The sequence below is a fragment of the Lytechinus variegatus genome, chromosome 7 (assembly GCF_018143015.1).
Source record: "Lytechinus variegatus isolate NC3 chromosome 7, Lvar_3.0, whole genome shotgun sequence".
Taxonomy (NCBI): domain Eukaryota; kingdom Metazoa; phylum Echinodermata; class Echinoidea; order Temnopleuroida; family Toxopneustidae; genus Lytechinus; species Lytechinus variegatus.
Window position 1 is genome coordinate 7,453,913 of NC_054746.1, and position 8,358 is coordinate 7,462,270.

General features: G+C 37.3%; 1 long non-coding RNA gene across 1 annotated transcript; it reads right to left on the bottom strand.

Moving 5' to 3' along the window:
* Window positions 1–649: 649 nt before the first annotated feature.
* On the bottom strand, window positions 650–7,071 carry LOC121418335. The gene is made up of 2 exons (XR_005970453.1): window positions 6,850–7,071; window positions 650–3,434 (listed from the first exon to the last, which is right to left on the bottom strand). It is a non-coding gene; the product is annotated as an uncharacterized LOC121418335 (long non-coding RNA).
* Window positions 7,072–8,358: the final 1,287 nt, after the last annotated feature.

Sequence of the window (8,358 nt, forward strand, 5' to 3'; positions counted from 1 at the left end):
ATATATATATATATAAGCCCCCTTACTCCATGTCTGGCCCCTAAAAAATGACTTATTTTGGGGCGCCACTTATATACACGAAGCTCACCTAGAAAAACAAAGACATTTAAGAAGTCCACTATGACGTATCCTTGATTTTTCATTAAAAAAAAACACCTATTCATCATAACAGGGCTATTATCATGTAAAATAACACAATTATGAGGGAGCACAATTCGCAGTGCCGTCAAAAACTAAAAATGCCAAACACTCTACAAGTTTCTCTCGTTTTACTTTGGTCAGAACCATCCAAAAATCGGGAGGATTTCTCCCTACGATGAAAATGCAAGAAGGGCTTTGCACGGGATGGTTTCCCAACTCTTCACCAAGTGATTTAAACATTATCATTTAATGAATGAGAGAGAGAGAGAGAGGCAGAGAGAGAAAGGGAGAAAAACACATGATCTCATTAGCATTTAAAGTTACCAATTAAAGAGAGGGGGGGTGAGGGGTGGGATGGATTGAGGGGAGAAGGCAGAAAGACGGGGGAGAGAGACAGATAAGGGTGCTGGGAAAGGAGAAGGGAGACCGAGCACACACACACACACCCTCACACAAAACAAGAGTGGAATACATGATAAGAAAAAAAAAAAGTTTTAGAAAGATAAAGAAAAATCAAAATATCTGGATGCAATTCAAGAAACCAAAAAGAAACAAGATATTTTCCTAGTCATATGAAAATTTATTATAAATACATGTACAAGTATCTCACAAATCAATTATAACCAGTATCAAAACATAATGAAAAACTTCATTGACAACAGCAAAAATATACTATTTTGTATTATTACATGCAGCTGACATCCGTCTTTCAAATGCAAGAAATTTGAGAAAGAAAAAAAATGTTTCCATATGTATTTCAGATGTCATAAATCCAAATGAATCATTGTTCATCAATTAAAAGTAAATGTATAATACAATACATTTACTAAATTAAATCTTGTACAAGGGCGTCATGAATTTACGTTCAATTCTTTTTGTTTGCATCGCATCCTGAAGATTTCCACTACACGTTGACGATTTTAATTCAACAAAAGACCTTGTTGAAATTTACATTATACACCCCTGAAGATACCATTTTAAGGGTGAGAATACCAGTAATTTGATACCTTGCACCTTGTAGAAGAAATCCCTAAAGAAGCTCTTCCAACGAGCTAAACTGGGATATTAAGTTAAAAGGATATCACTTTGCATGCATTATGTGTTGCTCCGTGTATGACCCAGAGACGTCTAAAAGCTTTCAAGATGGAAGAATGTCTTTGCTACTGAGTCAGTTGAAAAATACCAGTATTCACACATAAAAACACATAGGAGTTTAACAGTGTGGCAAATAGCTACTAATGCATTCTCAAAATATCAAATATTTCCGGATGAAAACCAGAAAAGCATGAGTCCCTTTTCTAAGAATATCAATCTGCAAGTTGAAAGTTTTAAATTGACATACCGATAGCTGTTCACCTTGTAAGTAACATGGAAGTTAGAAATAAAAACCCACTTGCTGTGTGTTATAATTTCTTATAATGATTTCTCACAGCACTTTGCCATAGTATACAAATAAAAAAAAATAACTGAAATAAATTTGCAAGTCAGATAAATGAGGCCCAAAATATCTCCTGAACATAAAAGCCCTGTAGAATCACAAAGCAATATAAGAAATGTCTTGCACTACCATTACTATAAAAAAGGAACAAGAAATAAAACAGAATTATAACTATAAGATCTCAACATCGTGCAAATGACCTTCATTCACATACTTGTATGCATCATGGATTAATTACACTTCATACGGCATAGAAACTAGGAAGAAAATAATCTATTCACTGTGAAAGTCAAAGTGGACGACCACAGTCACTTTGTAAAAAAAAAATTCACCTCTCACTCTGTTCAACAAGGATATATATTTTGGAATATCCAAATGTGTACCCATAATTCATCCCTTATTTTATACAAAAAGATGTATCGCAATAGAATCCAAATTGCACTTTTCATCAGACCTAGTGCAATTTTGATTCTATTAAAACTCACTCACTTTTAAAAGAAAATTCATGTAATCATCAATATCTATCTAGGTCTTCACATGGTCAAATGAATATCACTGAGAAAACTAAAAGGAGCAGGTACATGTTCAGTATTGTTTAAACAAAGGAAAATGTTTGTCTTTTAATGAAGAATTAGCAGTACTACAATTTATAGTCAGTGTTTCAGTCTGCACTCTCCATTATTAATACATGTAGAACTGTTGCTAGGATAGCACCGTGAGCATCCAGGGAGAACTGCATGTGCACTACTGCCCTCAAGAAGCCTCCATTCTGAATCCCTATTTATAACTATTGTAATTAAGCAAAACACCAAGTAAAATATATAAAATTATGGCGAAATTGAATACCACCCAGGGGCCCTGTAGCATAAAAGTTAATATAATTCTGGTAACTTTGCCCTCCAATGGTTAACTACCATGGTAACGCTGATCAGCAGCCAATCAATATAAAGGATTCCATGCAAGTTACATTTACATGGCCAAGTTACCATAATGATAACTTTTATGCAAAGAGCCCCTCGTCAATAGGTTCACGCAATTATCACAATACCATAATTACATGACATCCATTCAAAATTAAAATTACATGTAACTAAGAATAAGGAAGAATCTTGAAATTTTGTTAGAAAGAAAGCCCACAATATGCATTGAACAAAAATGTTCACATTCTACCTTACCCTACAGCCCTACAACAAATATTCTTGGCAAAAGAACTTGATTATCACTGGAAAACAAACGGTTCAAAGCAAGCGAGGAAGGGGGATGGTGCGGGTGGTGAAAGACGACTATCTTCTCAAATTGTACATTGCACAGAAAGAAGAGGAAGTACCTTTTTTGGATTTTCTTTCTTTTCGTTTAAAAATACTGAACGTTAAAAAGAGTTTACACTATAGGCAATGCATTTTCCGATCCGGGGAATGAGGCTATGAAACATAATTCATTGGAGATTCAGTAAGCTATTTCTTGGAGAACACAGTTGCACTTGAGAGCAGCTGCTGATATCATCAACACTTTCCGCCCGACCAAGTTGTCATATCTGCCAACTTCCCTGATTGGCTGAGAAGCACAGTTTCTATGGCAACTGTCGGATATAGCATTTTGACAAGTCCTTTCATGAAACACGTCATCCATCAGCATTAAGCCTCTTCATGACATAATAATCCCTTCAGAGTTTTGAATCAAATGTATCTCATCCTCGGCCATTTTGTTACCAGTCCCACGTATCCAATCCTCTGTCATGTTGTCGGAGAGGCGGCATCAAGCAACCCAAGGTATCCAAGTACCATGGCACAGTGAGATGGCAAGTAGATATAGGTGGTGTAGGCAGCGGTTAGAATTGTCAGCACGATGATTGAATCTGGGGTTCCATCGTTAAGGAAAACAATCACTCTTGTGGGAATCAAGAAATTTAGTGAAAACAGGCATCAAATCCGTGCACTGAGATCTTCTTTAGCATGCCACCCCTAATATTTTGATAACTATCACCCCCACATTCAAAATGGTATGATCGAAAGCAATGAAATTGTAAACTCCATTTTGATACTGGTCAACTATTGGTAACTTGCATCAAACAGCAGATCGGGACACTTTGATTGATGAGTAGAGGCTTCTCAAACCATCGCCCGAGCAAACTTGGTTGCTAATATTCGGACAATAAGGACCAAATGAGAAGCAATTAAGTCAAACTATGACTGCACTTGAGTCCTTCTTTTTTTGCTCGATCTTGTACAAAAATCCATGCTGTAGGTAACATTCAACGATTGATACCATATGTGATAAGACCCCTTTCTTTAACAGTGACAATGATTTATAAAACCAATATGGTCAGAGTAACAAATGAGTGACACAACAATTGAATTGCTGATGGCGAACTAACAGACTGGCTGCATATCAATATAGGATGGGGGTCTGATATCAAAGACACTTATAATAAATACATCACCATCACCTTTTTTCAAAATTCATATCTCATGCATTTGAATACAAAAATAATTGTGAAATTTTAGCTTTTTAATGTTATTGTGTAATATCATTACATTCAAAATTTAATTTATTGATGAAATATTGACCGAAAAGTTCCTGAATTTGCCGTTTTGTCTGGACAAAGGACAAACATAAACGATCGGGTATATGCCACAACAGTTAGATCGACTTAAAAGGTACTAACACTAACGGGTTAAGAAATAATCTTTTTTTTTAGAATTAAAATAGTTGGCGATGTCATTGATATTTGTTCCGTCAAATAACATACCATCTCTGATATTACTATCGCTGGGTGGAAAATAGATATTTGGTTGTTTTGGTAAAAAGTTTGCCTTCTTGCACTGTTTACATTCCATAATGTGTTAGTTTTATTTGCCGGTTTTCTGGGTCAGACCAGCTGTGTTTGGAATGTGGTAGCGAAGGAATTCAAACTGAATAGTTGCTAGGTGTTTGGGCTGTCTGGGATTTAGAAAAAGTATTTTTCGGGACTCAGTGGATTTGGAAGAGTAGAATTGAATACTGAATTAAAATTTATAGACGGTCCAGCTGAACTTAAATATTTTTCTATTCTGCTTCTGATTTCCTGTTCTCTGGCTCGCTTGCATTCTTCAGCAACGAGAGAGAGATAGAGAGATAAAACGGACAGGTGGAAGAGATAACTGGGGTGTAAGACATGAGAGTCACTGAACGAGAGAATTGAGTAAGAGAGTAGATGAGATGGAGTGGGAATGGTTGAAGTGTGAGTCGCAGCGGGGGAAAGTTGATTGAGAGAGCAGTTGGGGGGGGGGTGGTGAAGAGAGTTATGTACATGTAAGAGGGAAGAATAATGGAAAGTCAGAGAACTTGAATTTGGAATCAGAGTACACACACATTAATAAGTTCCATTTTATACACTATATTACAGGAGGATGAATTTGGCACATTGCACCAAAAGTGATAGGACCGATTTGGGGAAGGGTTTTCTCACATGGTATTTGAGCCATGAAGGATAAAAAGGGCGTGTGCTAAGTTGGGAGGGTAGTTCTTTTCCTTTACAATTTGTTTTGCTGCCGTAGGCCATGTCGGTTTAGTCATACTCCATTGTCGAATCCTCTAGTCCAGCTTATTGATTTGACACTGATTTGAAATAAACATTATGTATGACTTTACTTCATCTCTTCGTTCGAACTTGTCATTTTTTTACTCCGTCTTTCTAAGAATCATCAATGAAGAAATTGATCTCATTGGTAATCTCTCTTTATATCTACTCTTCAAAATGGGAACCATCTAAGAAAATTCTCCTGATGCTGGTTCCCATTTTCACGAGTAGATAAAGACAGTTTATTAGCTAGATTTATTTCGTCAGAATCACTGAAGAAATAAATCTCATTGGTAATCTCTCTTTATATCTACTCTTCAAAATGGGAACCACCTAAGAAAATTCTCCTGAATTACACATGCTGGTTCCCATTTTCACGAGTAGATAAAGACAGTTTATTAGTGAGATTTACTTCGTCAGAGAATCATCACTAACGAAATAAATATATTAGTAATCTGCATGTCTTTATCTACTCGCTGAAATTGGAACCAGCGTGTACAACTCTATGGAGAATTTTCCACACTGGTTCCCATTTCAGCGAGTAAACTCGCTAAATGGGAACCAGCGCGTACAACTCTATGGGGAGTTTACCACGCTGGTTCCATTTTGACGAGTAAACTAGTTTACTCTACTTGCTGAAATGGGAACCAGCGCGTACAACTCTATGGGGAGTTTTCCAACCCGGTTCCCATTTTGGCGAGTAGATTAAACTAGTTTACTCTACTTGCTAAAATGGGAACCAGTGCGTACAACTCTATGGGGGAGTTTTCCATGCTGGTTCCCATTTTAGTGAGTAAACTAGTTTACTCTACTTGCTGAAATGGGAACAAGCACGTATAACTCTATGGGGAGTTTTCCACACTGGTTCCCATTTTGGCGAGTACCGGTAGATTTATAGTGAGATTTATTTCGTAAGAGAATCATCACGAACAAAAAAATCTTATTATCTACTCTTCAAAATGAGAATCAGATATGGAAAACCCTGAATTGTGCTGGTTCCCATTTTCACGAGTAGATAAAGACAGTGCATTTATAGAGAGAATTATCTCGTCAGAATCATCACTGACGAAATAGATATCATTTAATGTGTCTTTATCTACACGCTGAAATGGGAACCAGCGTGTACAACTCAATGAAGAATTTTCCACGCAGGTTCCCATTTTAGCGAGTAGATTAAACTAGTTTACTCTACTCGCTGAAATGGGACCCAGCGCTTACAACTCTAGACTATGGGAAGTTTTCCCACTGGTTCTCATTTTGGCGGGTAGATTTAACTAGTTTTCCACACTGGTTCCCATTTTAGCGAGTAGAGAATGCTCGACAAAATCAATCAATCTGATCTAAGCTCTTTGAAGGATGCGCGCCAGCTGCAATGAACTAGTGAGCAAGCTTGAAAAGATAGGTCATGTCTTGTTGTGAAAAAGTGTCCGGTGAAAATTAGGAACTGGTTCCCAATTTCAAGATAATGCCGTTTATTTAATCAATAAAAGATATTAAACTTTATACTAAAAGCCTTACACCGTTACAGTAAGTCGAGATCAAGTTAAGTTATTAACCCAGCCATGCCAACTGTGCAACACATACCGTGGCGCCCGCCTGAGAGACCGGCAGTGGCAGACGTAGTGCACAGTTCAGTGAGAGCTGCAAATTTCCCACCATGCACCACCACATAATTATAAATGTGTGGGACAATGCATTTTGAAAAGGATACTGAAAGTATATCTTTCTGCTGGTTCGAGCATATAAACAGCAGTCACAAGGGTGTATTGAGTATATAACCAACAAATATACTCTTTCAAACGACGAAACACTTCCATTATAGACTTCTTGTAAATCTAAGGCCGGTAAATTACTTCTCTCCAGACTCTGCAAAAATCGCTTCCAAGTTGTTTACGTTGTTTGTTTTGTTTTATATTATTTCAGAACCACGCCCTTGCATGCATGCTGCGCATGCGCGACAGTATGAATGAATGGTTGTTTTATTTCCACCCCCCCCCAAAAAAAAAAAAAAAATTAAAAGGGGACAAACAACATACATAGCCTAGCTCGGGGGAAAAAATCCAGGAGTGGCTTTCAAATAAAATCCCTCCATTCAGTTGATGAGAAAACTTTGAACTATTTGTACTATCATTTTGAATCGGCTGCTTTGTACGGGGATTTGTACTGTACGCCCGCCCCGGGACTGTACGTCACTCCGTCTCCGATTATATAATTTTGTTGAATGGAAATGAAATGAATAAATCTAAATCTTGGGGGGGGGGGGAGTAACAAACATGAACACGAGCGCTTCTACTATGTAGATCGACTTTATATAATGACATACATGTAAGTGCATGTCAAAAATACGTGGCAATTGCCAATAATATAACACTTTGGAAGGATTGTGCCATATATAAGGCATATATCTCAGAAGTCTTTTGTTCTAATTATTCCAGGAGGAACTTTATTTGATGAATCGGATGTTAATAATTTCTCCCCTCTCGATCAATTTATTTATAATACTGATTATAAGTTTACTATGCACCGTCAAATGTGGGGAACTTATTACAAAAATAAACATTTTTTCCTTTTATTTTCTTGTGTTCTTCCTCGGCTGACATATCTACTCTTGGTTCATTTTTCTTCTTCTCCTCTGCTACCCTTCCTCTTCTTCTCCCTGTCCCCTCCCTTTCCTTCCTCTAATCTTCTACCCTCCTTCATCTTTTTCTACTTCTTCTTTTCCTGGACTTCCCCTTTAAGAAATCCAAGTTTTATCATGTTTATCGGCAATACCCCCTTTCCTAACTCCTCGTTTGCATGGAAATTTCAACGTTTATTACACACAAATTCGTGTATTTCACAATAAAATTCAAACAGATATGACACCAGTGCACCACAAATCAACAATAGCACTCACTAACCAACCAACGCAAAGCTTAATTCCATCCATCAATCAAAGTATTACAACACTGCAACAGAGAACAGCTGCCATCCCTTTGCACTTTCTAGTTTATCTGATCACTTTTTTCTCTTTTTATCTAGCACTCCAATTCTATCGCTGAAAGAAGACAATTCTCTTCATCAACTACTAGTTTCACATCTAAGAAGTGAATATTGATGAACAGTACATGAAAGATCGAGGCAAACACCTTTAAAAACAAACAAGTGGAATGCCTCTGGCCGTCTCACCTGCATCACGCGGTCCCGGGGGGGGGGGCACTCGACCAAAAAAGTGGTGGGG